We start from the raw sequence: 14,825 nt of genomic DNA, 5'->3' as shown, positions 1-14,825 counted from the left end.
ATGCCTGTTCTATTGGACTGGTGGCAGATGTGTGTGCTAAATTTCGTACCCTATGCACTCTCAAATGAATTACAAATTATATTTTAAGAAAAATACAGATCTCAGCTGCAATTGGGTAACGAATTAAATTCAATGGCTACAAGTGAAAATTTGTGCCGGACCGGGGCGGATTTTCCGCTTTCCGCGAGCGGTCACCTTAATAGCTCCAGTTGTCAGGGAATGCTTCACTTCTGCCAAATTCTCAGCTTGTCCCTTTCTACACACGTAGCGACCATCTTCCACTGTCCTCATTACTCGCAGCTTTGTCTGATTCCCGCAAGAGTTCGAACATTGGTGCATCTGCACTGAAGATCTCATTGTTGTCAAGGAGCGTATACAGGGTGTTTCAAAACTCATTGTACACACTTCTAAAGGTTGTAGTGGAGCTTCGTGGATCAAGTTTAACCCAGGAACCCATGTCCGGAAACGTCATCCCACGATGCTATAGAGCGCCAAAATTATGGACGCCGGCGCCTGTAAATGCAATTGGGCCATGGTGCCTGTAAATGTATGTACATACAGGGAGATTCCGTGAGGATCTACAGACTTTCTAGGATGATGGAGAAGTATTAACGTGTCAATTTGAATTGAGGATCAAAAATGGTTCAAATGGCTCTGAGCACTATAGGACTTAACTTCTGAGGTTACCAGTCCCCTAGAACTTAGAACTACTTAAACCTAACTAACCTAAGGACATCACACACATCAATGCCCGAGGCAGGATTCGAACTTGCGACCGTAGAAGTTTCGCGGTTCCATACTGTAGCGCCTAGAACCGCTGGGCCACCCCGGCGGCTGAAATAAGGATCCCTGTACCGCAAACGAACTAGTCGAATATTATAAATGAAAACCGTTCTGATACCTCTGACAGTGGAATACATGCACTGGTACAGCTGTTGCTAAGATTGTAGGGTAGGCAACTGTCAGAAGTGGTTGTATGGAAAGAAACAAGAAAAAATGTCCAATAAACGTGAGCTCTAAAATGCATACCTTAAGAGCTATGAGCAATTGTTCAATAGAGGAGACTTGTTTCATAGTAGCGAAGATGAACAAGTATTCATAGCTTCTGAGGTACATATTTTAGAGGCCATGTTTATTGGACATTTTTTCCTTGTTTTGGTCCATACTACTATCTCTGAAAGTTAACTACCCTACAATCTTAGCAACAACAGTACCAGTACATGTATTCCACTGTCAGAAGTATCAGAACTGTTTTCACTTATAACGTTCGAGTCAGGTACGTTGCAGGTACAGGGACCCTTGCATCAAATTGATGCATTTACCCTTCTCCATCACCCTAGAAAATCTGTAACATCATTACAGAATCAACCAGTATATACATTCATCTACAGGCGCCGGCGCCTATAACTTTGGAGCCTTGTAGCGTGCACACACACATACACACACACACATAATTTTAAGAGAAATACGGATCTTAGCTGCAACTGGCTATTGAGTTAAATTCGATGGCGACAAGTGAATATTTATGCCTGGCCGTGACTCGAACCTGTTACATGTCCGACAGAACAGACAACACATATATAATAACAGAAATTTAATGATATATTCATCTTACTACAGTGTATAGACATAGCAGGTAAAATTGTGCTGTTTGTTATCCTTCCTGGTGATGCAGTTTTAATGGTCAGCGGTGTAAAAGACTGTGCCTTCCGTGACTGGTAGAAAATAAGAAACAAAAGACACATTTCTTTCGTATATATCTAACACAAAACTTGAGTACAGTTGTGAGACAGAAAAAATATCTCCTCTGTCGATCCAGAAACATTGCAATGAAATTTGTTTAACATTCTGCAGCTCATACAAGAACAGTAAGGACAAGATAACACACGTACGCAGACACGTCGACTGTCAATTCGGTCTTCATGCAGCCGCTAGTAATGGTGCACATCCCACTTCGCCTTCCAACGAACAGTAGCTTTCGGGTTATATCTCTACGGAGAAGGCTAGGGCCACACCACACGAAGGCAACTGGAAGCTTTTCATACAGCCAGCAGAAAGCTGCGGCACTGTGTACTACGGCGATAACAAGAGCTCTTTCCAAGTACGCCCCAGAAGCAATGTTATGGCCGCAGTTCTTGCAACAGATAAGAGTGCCCGAGAAAGGCTCGCTCTCCAGGCTCGAGAGCGCACTTGTAAAATACGACCGAGGAATTCTCGACGCTGAATAGCCTGCTGCAGACCTGCATTCGCAGATACCGGCAGCAAAACCAGACTGAGCACCAATAAAACGCCGCTGTGTTTATTTGGCAAGATTAAGTTATATTGAGCGGTTAACTGTACTCAATTAATCTTTCTGACATTTGCACAACTTACCGTAGAAGACTAGTTTGGACAGTTGAAGGTACTAGGAGCAGTGCTCGCTGAGAGTTATTAAAAACTCTAAATCGTAAACGCAAGTGGAGTATGTTTCCCAACAGTGCAACAACGGTATGTACGAGAGGTGTTCAAGAAGTAAGGCAAAGAATTTTTTTCTCGAAGCAGATTGGTTTTATTCAGGAGTCCAATACGTCATATTATTCTCCACTCTTCTGACTACAATATCCTGTTTTACTGTACAATGTGATGGTCTTACGTCACCTTAAGGGGACCACACCGTGGTTCAGGCCGAAAAAAATCGATTTTCGGTTTTCATCATATTTCGATAGATTAAGGCTTTATTTAAGTACTCTGAAAAGGATTTTGCTGAATTTTTTTTTCGAGCATTTAGAGAGCATCTCCCTACCACGTGTGTTTATGTGCCACAAGGCTGAGAAAACTAACTGTTTATATGAGAGGAAAAAAATTAGAAGATGGTAAATTGTTGACGTTTGGGAACTAGGCTGAGAAAACTAAGTGTTTATATGAGAGGAAAAAAATTAGAAGATGGAAAATTGTTGACCGGACAGGGTCGTTTAACTAAAACTGAAATAGAAAACTTGCAGGTATACTATGGGCAGGCAATTTGGAGAAATAAAGAAAATCTGGAGGCAATGAAGAGAGATGTTTAGGTCACATTCTTCCATAAGTCCTCTACTGATGATAAGCCATGTCATGGATTGGGTCCATCAGGACAAAATTCGTGGTGCAAATACAATAGGGCTCAGGCAACTGGAGAACCTTATTCTCACCAACATTCTTTTCCTGCTGCTGTTATTACAGCAATTAAACCTATTTTCAGAGACTTGGCTCATTCTGATCTTCTAAGGAAATGTCTGCATGGGCAGACACAGAACCCAAATGAATATTTCAACAGCATAATTTATTGTATTTGTAGGCAAGCATACAATGATAGTAGGAGTTCATGATGCTGAAACTTCCTGGCAGATTAAAATTGTGTGCCCGACCGAGACGCGAACTCGGGACCTTTGTCTTTCGCGAACAAGTGCTCTACCATCTGAGCTACCGAAGCACGACTCAAGCCCGGTCCTCACAGCTTTACTTCTGCCAGTATCTCGTCTCCTACCCTCCAAACTTTACAGAAGCTCTCCTGCGAACCTTGCAGAACTAGCACTCCTGAAAGAAAGGATATTGCGGAGACATTGCTTAGCCACAGCCTGGGGGATGTTTCCAGAATGAGATTTTCACTCTGCAGCAGAGTGTGCGCTGATATGAAATTTCCTGGCAGATTAAAACGGTGTGCCCGATCGAGACTCGAACTCGGGACCTTTGCCTTTCGCGGGCAAGTGCTTGCAAGCTGTGGCTAAGCCATGTCTCCGCAGTATCCTTTCTTTCGGGAGTGCTAGTTCTGCAAGGTTCGCAGGAGAGCTTCTGTAAAGTTTGGAAGGTAGGAGAAGAGATACTGGCAAAAGTAAAGCTGTGAGGACCGGGCGTGAGTCGTGCTTCGGTAGCTCAGATGGTAGAGCACTTGCTCGCGAAAGGCAAAGATCCTGAGTTTGAATCTCGGTCGGGCACACAGTTTTAATCTGCCAGGAAGTTTCATATGAGCGCACAATCCGCTGCAGAGTGGAAATCTCATTCAGTTCATGATGCTGTTATTACATTCAATTGTGGTAACATTGGAAAGTGTTGGGTACTGAAAAAGCTGGGAATTAATCCTGGTGAAAACATGATCACTGAGCTGCAACACTGCGATAAAATGAGAATAGCCGATGCAGACAAGTCTGCATCTAATATGGCCAAGAAAGCAAGACAAACATCCAGGAAGGTGAAAAAGAAGCTGGAAGACCTGCTAGAGGGCAAAGAAGGGCCATCATATGCAACAGGACAGTTTTAATTAACTGTAAGCAAAAAATTTCTGCAGTTTTTTCTTTAAATTCAATAGCCTGCAAACTAAAATTTTGAGTACATATGCCCCATTATATCAGAAACTATCACAGACAAATGAATGAAATTTTCAGAGACTCTGGATAACATAAAAAGCCACCTCTGGTACTACATTCATTAATATTCCCCCAGTAGGAAATTCACAAAAAATATTTTCTGCAGAAAAAATTTAATACTTTTTGTTTATAAATTTAAAAACGTATTTCTTAAAACTATAAAATGGATAAAGTAGATTTTAGCACAGTTGACTATGTCAGCATCATGTAACATACAGTAAAAATATAAAGGTCCTGCATCAAATAGCTTTTTCAGAAATGGGTCAAATACTTGCCATAATTAACATGGGTTAGACAGGTAGGGTGTGGTCCCCTTAATGGTAGGGCCTGTATGCTCGCATGGTACCACTCCACTGGTCGACGTCGGAGCCAACGCCTTACTGCACCAATAACCTCCCTATCATCCACGCACTGCTTCCTACAAAGTGCATCCTTCATTGGGGCAAACAGACGGTCTTTCGTTGCTCTTTACGGTCTTCTCTTAGGCGGCGAGTAACCCAATGGGCACACACCTTTGAGTACCCTAACCGTTGGACGAGTGTCAGCACTACCAACAGAGACGTCCAGTTGTGCAGCTAAGTGTTTGATTCCGATCCGTTAATCACCCCCAGTGAGAGTGTCCGCACGTTTCGACACTGCAGGAGTCACAGCTGTGTGCGGGCCCGCTGCACGCCGGAGATAGGACAGACGCCTCGTCCAACGAGTCATCGTGCTTTTGTTCACTTCCATGTCTCCGTAGACATTCTGCAAGCACCTATGAATATCTGCCATGCTCTTGGTTTTGGACAAAAGGAACTCAATGGCAGCTATCTGCTCCGTTACAGACGCTATTTTGAAGGCTACGTATAGCGCTACCACCAACCGGAACTTCGTTAAATTGTAAGGGCTGAAGTGGAAAATTCTACAATGTCCCACAACAAATTCCAAGTTGGACGAGAAAAAAAATGCGTTTCATTACTTCCTGAACGCCTCTCGTAGTATTTTGTCGCGTGTAAGCGAGTATGGACTTCTGTATGTGATAGGCCTTATAATGGTCAGACTCCGTAGCGCCCGTGCACATTTAACATTCTGACTCGGTTCGGAGGCGATGGGGAGGAATATTGTCTTGCTGACTACACTGTTCACCTACAACGTGCTTCACAGCGAGATGGAGCAGTGGTTGCCGCACTGCGCTCGCATTCGGGAGGACGACTGTTCGAGTTCGTTTCCGCCGATCCAGATTTGGTTTTTCCGTGATTATCCTAAATCACTTTGAAAAGGGCACGGCCGATTTGCTTCCTGTCCGTCTCTAAATACCTAGTTGTAGGCGGGAAGTTAACCTCTCTTCTACCTCCTTACAAGGAGCTGTGGTCAAACAAATCAATATATGTAGCAGGAAAGTATTCCTACTCTGAAGGGAAGGGCCCCTGGTCAGGAACACCTGTGGCGCACAACTGACAATGAGCCACATTTTAGTGAACTGCATTTTATATTCAGACTGGAGGATTGCGGCATGTCCTCTGCTTTAGATGACGGTGAGACGAGTGATTTCAAAATTTCGTGCTTTGTCTACATTCTAGCCTAAGACCATAGCTTGGAGTTTTAATATGTCGCAGAATAGTTCCCACATCCATTTTTGTCTAGCGATAAGCCAGAGGTAACAGTCACGTACTATGGAATAAAATGGAATACCTGTAAGCACAATTTACTGACAGAATGGCTACAATTCGCAAATTCATATCAAAAAGAGATCGTTCATTGCAATTCACAAAAATATTGTCTCTATTGAGGTCAAAGTTCAGTGTGACAGTGAAGTTATCTGGTCACGTATAACAGGTGTAGGTGAAACCAAGTTAATTTTTGGATGTTTTACCGGTCACCTGATTCCGCTGTGACAGTTCTAGAGTCATTCAAAGATAGTCTACGGTCAGTTGCGCGTAAATACCCTAGTATACTTGTTGGAGACGATTTTAACCTACCGAGTGAAGACTGGGGTGTCTGTGGATTCATTGCGGGGGGTGCAGACAGACAGCCAGGCGAAATACTTTTGCACACGATTCTGAAAACTGTCTTGAGCAGCTAATTCGGCGGCCCACGCGCAATGGAAACATCTTAAACCTTTTAGCTACAAATAGCCGGACCTTATCGAAAATGTCAGTATAGAAACGGGGATTAGCGATCACGATGTCATTACAGCAACTATAGTTACGAAAGCTAACAAATCAGTCCAGAAGGTCATTAGAGTGTTTTTGCTAGATAGAGCAGATAAGCAGTTGTTAGAATCTCACTTAGGCAGCGAATTGATATCACTTAGTTACAGTAAGATGGACGTAGAGGAAGTATGGGTGAAGTCTAAGCAGACTGTAAATCGTGGTCTGGAGGGTTATGTGCCTAGTAAGTGCACAAAGTATTGAGAAGACCCACCATAGTTTAATAACGAAATTCGGAAAATGTGGAGGAAGCTGACGCTGGTGCACCCTCGGTTCGAAAGGGATCGCGCAGATTAGTGGATATTCGTACGTCTGTGAAAAGATCTATACACGAAGCATACAACAGTTACCACCGTCACACCTTAGCAAAAGATCTGGCAGAGAACCGGAGAAAATCCTCGTCCTATGTAAAATCGCTAAACGGATCTAAGACTTCCATTCCGTCCCCTGTTGACCGGCCTCGTGTGGCAGTTGAAGACAGCAAAACGAAAGCTGAAGTTTTAAATTTCGTGTTCAAGAAATCTTTCACCCAGGAGAATCACACAAACATACCGTCATTTTACCATCGTACAGACTCCCGTATGGAAGACATAGTAGTAAGCATCCCTGGCGTAGAGAAGATTTGAAGGCAAATAAATCACCAGGTCTGGATGGAATCCCAGTTCGGTTTTACAAAGAGTACTCTAGGACATTAGCCCCTTACATAGCCTGCATTTATCGCGAATCTCTCGCCCAGCACAAAGTCCCAAGCGACTGGAAAAAAGCGCAGGTGACTCCAGTATGTAAGAAGGACAGAAGAACGGGCCCGCAACGTTACAGACAAATATTCCTAACTTGGGTTTGCTTCAAAATCCTTGAACATATTCTCAGTTCGAATATAATAAACTTTCTTGAGACTGAGACGCTTATATCCACGAATCAGCAGGGTTTTAGTAAGCAACACTCGTGCAAAATTCAGATTTCCCTTTCTCCACATGATATACTGCGAACTATGGATGAAGGGCAACAGGCAGATGCCAAATTTCTAGATTTTCGGAAGGCGTTTGACATCGAGCCCCATTGCAGACTGTTAACGAAGGTTCACAGAGTACTCAGTAAGTTGTTCTCGACGGCAAATGTTCATCAGAGACAGGGATATCTTCAGAAGAGCCCCAGGGAAGTGTGACAGGACCGCTGTTGTTCTTGATATTGTAAGTAGGCTGTTTATGTTTTCTTATTGGCAACGTTACGTAGCGCTCTGTATGAAAATCACTGGCTGTGCTGTGTGCAGTCTGTGGCTAGTTTGCATTGTTGTCTGCCATTGTAGTGTTGGGCAGCTGGATGTGAACAGCGCGTAGCGTTGAGCAGTTGGAGGTGAGCCGCCAGCAGTGGTGGATGTGGGGAGAGAGATGGCGGAGTTTTGAAATTTGTAATACTGGATATCATGAACTGCTATATACATTATGACTTTTGAACACTATTGAGGTAAATACATTGTTTGTTCTCTATAAAAATCTTTCATTTGCTAACTATGCCTATCAGTAGTTAGTGACTTCAGTAGTTTGAATCTTTTATTTAGCTGGCAGTAGTGGCGCTCGCTGTATTGCAGTAGTTCGAGTAACGAAGATTTTTGTGAGGTAAGAGATTTGTGAAGGGTATAGGTTAATGTTAGTCAGGGCCATTCTTTTGTAGGGATTTTTGAAAGTCAGATTGCGTTGCGCTAAAAATATTGTGTGTCAGTTTAGTGTTGTCCAGAATAGGTAAAGAGCGAAATGTCTGAGTACGTTCAGTTTTGCTCAGCTGTCTGAAAAGCAAATAATGTAAGAGGTTTATCAGCACAGTAATTCATAAATTTTTCAATGGGGACCTTTCAATATACGTAAATGACTTGGCAAACAAGGTGGGCAGCAATCTGCGTTTGTTAGCTGTACGGTAAGGCGTCGAAGTTGAGTGACTGTAGGAAGATACAAGAAGACATACAAAACTTCTAGTTGGTGTGATGAATGGCAGCAAGCTCTGGATGTGGAAAAATGTATGTTAATGACGATGAGTGAGGAGGAACAAACCTGTAAGGTTCTGTTATAGTAGTGATAGTGTCCTGCTGGACACAGTCATGTCGCTTAAATATCTGGGCGTAACGTTGCAAAGCGATATGAAATGGAACGAGCGTGTGAGAACTGTGATAGGGAAGGCGAATGGTGGACTTCGGTTTATTGGGAGAATTTTAGGAAAGAGTGGTTCACCTGTAAAGGAGACCGCGTATAGGACGCTGGCGCGATCTATTCTTGAGTACTGCTCGAGTGTTTGGGATGCATACCATGTCGGATTGAAGGAAGACATCGAAGCAATTTAGAGGCGGGATGCTAGATTTGCTACCGGTAGGTTCGAACACCACGTAACTATTACGGAGATGCTTCGGAAATTCAAATGGGATTACTGGAGAGAAGGCGACGTTATTTTCGAGAAACACCATTGAGAAAATTTAGAGAACCGGCATTTGAAGCTGACTGCCAAACGACTCTGCTGCCGCCAATATACACTCCTGGAAATTGAAATAAGAACACCGTGAATTCATTGTCCCAGGAAGGGGAAACTTTATTGACACATTCCTGGGGTCAGATACATCACATGATCACACTGACAGAACCACAGGCACATAGACACAGGCAACAGAGCATGCACAATGTCGGCACTAGTACAGTGTATATCCACCTTTCGCAACAATGCAGGCTGCTATTCTCCCATGGAGACGATCGTAGAGATGCTGGATGTAGTCCTGTGGAACGGCTTGCCATGCCATTTCCACCTGGCGCCTCAGTTGGACCAGCGTTCGTGCTGGACGTGCAGACCGCGTGAGACGACGCTTCATCCAGTCCCAAACATGCTCAATGGGGGACAGATCCGGAGATCTTGCTGGCCAGGGTAGTTGACTTACACCTTCTAGAGCACGTTGGGTGGCACGGGATACATGCGGACGTGCATTGTCCTGTTGGAACAGCAAGTTCCCTTGCCGGTCTAGGAATGGTAGAACGATGGGTTCGATGACGGTTTGGATGTACCGTGCACTATTCAGTGTCCCCTCGACGATCACCAGTGGTGTACGGCCAGTGTAGGAGATCGCTCCCCACACCATGATGCCGGGTGTTGGCCCTGTGTGCCTCGGTCGTATGCAGTCCTGATTGTGGCGCTCACCTGCACGGCGCCAAACACGCATACGACCATCATTGGCACCAAGGCAGAAGCGACTCTCATCGCTGAAGACGACACGTCTCCATTCGTCCCTCCATTCACGCCTGTCGCGACACCACTGGAGGCGGGCTGCACGATGTTGGGGCGTGAGCGGAAGACGGCCTAACGGTGTGCGGGACCGTAGCCCAGCTTCATGGAGACGGTTGCGAATGGTCCTCGCCGATACCCCAGGAGCAACAGTGTCCCTAATTTGCTGGGAAGTGGCGGTGCGGTCCCCTACGGCACTGCGTAGGATCCTACGGTCTTGGCGTGCATCCGTGCGTCGCTGCGGTCCGGTCCCAGGTCGACGGGCACGTGCACCTTCCGCCGACCACTGGCGACAACATCGATGTACTGTGGAGACCTCACGCCCCACGTGTTGAGCAATTCGGCGGTACGTCCACCCGGCCTCCCGCATGCCTACTATACGCCCTCGCTCAAAGTCCGTCAACTGCACATACGGTTCACGTCCACGCTGTCGCGGCATGCTACCAGTGTTAAAGACTGCGATGGAGCTCCGTATGCCACGGCAAACTGGCTGACACTGACGGCGGCGGTGCACAAATGCTGCGCAGCTAGCGCCATTCGACGGCCAACACCGCGGTTCCTGGTGTGTCCGCTGTGCCGTGCGTGTGATCATTGCTTGTACAGCCCTCTCGCAGTGTCTGGAGCAAGTATGGTGGGTCTGACACACCGGTGTCAATGTGTTTTTCTTCCATTTCCAGGAGTGTACATTGTGTGTAAGGACCACGAAGATACGGTACGAGAAATTAGGGCTCTTAAGGACACATATAGACAGCCGTTTTGGAACATGAAAGGAAATGACTAGTAGTGGTACACAGTACCCCCCGCTACGCACCGTACGGTGGCTTGAAGAGTATCTATGTAGATGTAGATGTAGATGCAGTTGTAGAAAATAAGTTATATCTCGCAAAAAAGTAATTTTCAAGAATTCTTCTTCTTAGAAAGAAATGAAATAAAAAATTCAAAGTCGGATGATATGGAGTAGTCGGTCAGAAACATAAATAACACATGACATTTGGAAAAAGCAAGATGTAATGAGACTTTGTCAACACATTTTTGCAGTTTATTAAGGCAGCTGAGCTTATTTTATTTCCGGGAACCATAAACATGATCTACCTGCTCTCTGGCAGCGCATCCGAGGTGGGTCCACAGAGAGCAGGTCAGGCATTACACAAAGATCTCGCACTGCTTATCTTCGGAAAATTTTTCATCGCAGAAAAGACATTCACCATCATTTTCTGCCTTTACAGCAGATTATAAGAATATTTCAGACGGCAACACCACCTAAGTCAGCCCTCAAATAAACTGTAATTTCTTGAAGTGTTTCTGTTTTGTTGGAAGATTTGTGGTTTGTTATGTTTTAGGTTTACTCCCTTAAAATTATTGTTCCATTTCGGCTGTTGGTTAGCTTCTAGTTCGAGCTCCAAAAGATTTTTGTATGGGGAATAGATCAGTATAGACACCGCCTCAACTTTTCTATGTCTGTTGGACGTCGCCTTTCTCAGTGGTAGTGATACCTTCAAGGTAGAACATGCGTAAGAACACTTAGAAAAACAAGAAACAGCTACATCGGAACTCTTAAATGTTCCGTATAATCCTACACACCAGCTTTGAAAATGTCACCAAAGGAAAAGTGGCCAACTAAAATACTGCCAGAACATCATAAACTAATATTCCTTGAGTGCGCACTAAAGTTAATTTCATTGAGTAACATACATGCACATCCAACAGTTAAAACAAACTTTCGACCTTTTACCTGCAAAAATTTCACAAAACTGAAACGTAAACATTCTTGAGCAGGAAGGAAAGCAATGCTGGCAAACGCACGACATTCACTATAGAGTATCATGGGAGCCCTCAGAAATTATACCTACAAGGTAGCAGCAACTATCAAAGAAGAATATCGGTATTCCATATTGCACGACTATTCCAAAATTCCTGAAACTCTTCTTTATCTGACATTACCCTTTAATTACTTCTTTGTAGGATCTATCTCAATTTTAAGCTAAGCTTTTAAGAATTGAAATAGGAATAATTTTTACTTTGTGTCTGTAAATATGTTTGCTTGTTTATGTTTGTGTTTTTTATTTGAAGCCTGTGACTCGGCTCACGGACGCGTGTGTCACATGTATTTCACACATACGCACAAGCATATATATATATATATGCTTGAGAGAGAGGGAGAGATGGAAGGGGGGTTAAGGATATTAAGGATATCAGTGCAGATATTGCGACCGCAAACACGTCATATAATTTGCTACCTGACGTTTTGTGCATGACTATAACTGGAACACTAAGTGTACTATGCCTGTCAGAATAGACTTACTGTTTTGCATCCACCCAGCCGGACTTCAACACCTGACCTACTGCTTAGAGGAAAATATGCATTAATGACTTCCTCTTGCCACATGCACTTGGAGATACTATCCAACTTAAAAACGTACTACTCCCAACAGCTATAATCATGACCTTCAAACGGAGTAAATTCTGATGTAATGTTGTTAAGTACACTGCGCGACTACTACGGTCGCAGGTTCGAATCCTGCCTCGGGCATGGATGTGTATGATGTCCTTAGGTTAGTTAGGTTTAACTAGTTCTAAGTTCTAGGGGACTGATGACCACATATGTTAGTCCCATAGTGCTCAGAGCCATTTGAACCATTTTGTTAAGTACACTGTCCTCAGTTACCAATAAAAACATCTGCACTTGTACTCGTAACATACTATTTATACATATGTAATATATATAAAATATTCCAATCAACTAATTGCGCGAAAAATTACCAACAGACAGTTTTCGGACATTTCCATATGTTACCTCTTCTCATCACGAGCCCTTCCCCTAGCTATAATAGGAATATATTACTCCCATAAGTGTGCACATAACAACTTGTAAAAGTTTCATCGCCATTGGCTTAATGGTATATGAACACAGAGTAGACGAATAAACAAACTTTATTCCTATTTACGAATTAGATTTTTTCTTACTTTGAGCCATTTTTACCATACTCGTCTCATCATATTTTGTTTCAGGCGCTAAAGAACATGATGTCTTACGGTTATACAATACTACAACCATCGAAACGTAGGTATTTCAGAATAAGCTGCACAGACATTTTTATTTCACTTTGCAGTTCAACAAATTAATTTGTCATCTCCGGAAGCCTAAAAAATTAATGATATTATAAATCATTGATTTTATAAATCATTCCAAAAATAGTGTTGCTTGGGATTGGGCAACTGCGTTCGGCAGAAGAGAAATGGTTGGTTGGCCTAAGTGAGAGGGAGTCTTGTTAAAATTCCCTTACTACAAAAGGTAAGGCTGGGAATAAGCACTGAAATGACACACACTATGAGTGTTTTACAACTTATGACTTAATTCAGAAAAGAATATCAACTCCTGATATACTTGTTGTAAAGGAAATGTACTCACGAAAAGACCAAGTCTTTACACAGAGACGGTGCTTAACTAGCTCCGTGCCGTCTACTGAAAATGAAACTATAGGTACTAACTGAGCCAGCACTGCTATTACTGAGGATATCTCTGCTTAGTCCTGTCTGTCTACTCTCTTGGGCTGCCTCTGGTGCTACTGCTACCAACGTACCAATCTGACTGCACTAGACCTCTCAGAGCGTCTTGCTTCAGAGGTGAATTCAGTTTTCCTCGTTGTCCCTGCCAGTCCCTGACATGCCGTGTTGTCGAAGGGCCCTCACTCACCATCTCGTTGGCTGTAATTGTGTAGTGTTATTCGGAGGCTGAGTGGAAGACTATGTCTTAGGCCTGCTATAGCCTCTTCATAATGCAGAGGTGCCCCTTCCAATGACTCTCGCCCTTAATCTCTCTCTTAACCCCGCTCCTTGCCTACAGTTATATCACTCTTGCTTTTACAGCTTATGGTGTTATCGCTATACGCAACGGTCACCATCCTAGCTCCTCTGGTCAGTATTTTTCCCCACTGCTTTTAGGAGCTCCTGACATTTTACGTAAGCTCCTCCCAAGCTCTGGCTGTTATCGCGCCTAGGCGACGAGTATCTCATGTCCCGCAACTTTCCTTTTGTTCTGTTTCGAACCCACAAGACTAGTCCAATTCCTGTGGGTAAAACACGATATGAGCAGATCAGAGACTCCACGTCTGGCTGCCATCGCGTACGTCACTAGAATCTCACTGCCGAGGACTCAAACACTGGATTTGAGAGCGAGGCAGTAAAGAACTAACTGCTCACTTATTCCTGCCAAAAATCTCGATTAACCATTCCTCTTGAAGTTATGCTAGTCCGCCAAGTGCGTACTTGTTTCCTTGTCACAAAATCTCACACCAGAAGATGCGAGACGTTAAAAACCAATAATCTCGGCTTCCAACCCTCTTTTTCTAAAAACTTGAAACAACGTGCAATATCCTCCGGACGTCACAATAACTTTACGAATCGGTGCCCTCTCATGCAACAGCCAGCCTCACATCACAGGCTGTGAGAAAAGCTAAACTCCGTGCCCGAGCCTTTTCGTCAACTCTGTGGTATCTTCTGAACTTCTAATACGTCAGAGCTGTTTTGCCACATGTCTTGGACATCCGCGAGATTTTTATCAGCTTAATGTGCTTTTCTTAGTGCGGCCCAGATGTCCACCTCCTGCCAAGCCGAGTTCCATCGTATGCAACAAATGTCTGACAGATAGCAATATAGCATTTAAAGTGAAATTAAAAGACTTTCTGAATGGCAACTCCTTCTACTCATTAGATAAATTTTTGGATGTAGTGAGTGGGTTATTTCCCCACCCCCACCAAACAAAATTTAAAAATATTTTGTGTCTTGTAATATTTCGTGTAATGTAATATCTTGTATAGACACCTTTTATTAACCTGACACGTTCCACATCATTACAAAGTGTCGTATTCATGATCTATGGAACAAGTACTAATCTAATCTAATCTTTCCGTTTGGCTGTACAAAGCAGCTGTTGTTAATAAACTAATAAGTGATTCTGCAGCCACTTAAGCCTCCACCAGCAGATTAAAATGTTTAGATGTGG

The sequence above is a fragment of the Schistocerca cancellata genome, chromosome 2 (assembly GCF_023864275.1).
Source record: "Schistocerca cancellata isolate TAMUIC-IGC-003103 chromosome 2, iqSchCanc2.1, whole genome shotgun sequence".
Taxonomy (NCBI): Eukaryota; Metazoa; Arthropoda; class Insecta; order Orthoptera; family Acrididae; genus Schistocerca; species Schistocerca cancellata.
This window is presented reverse-complemented; position numbering follows the sequence as displayed.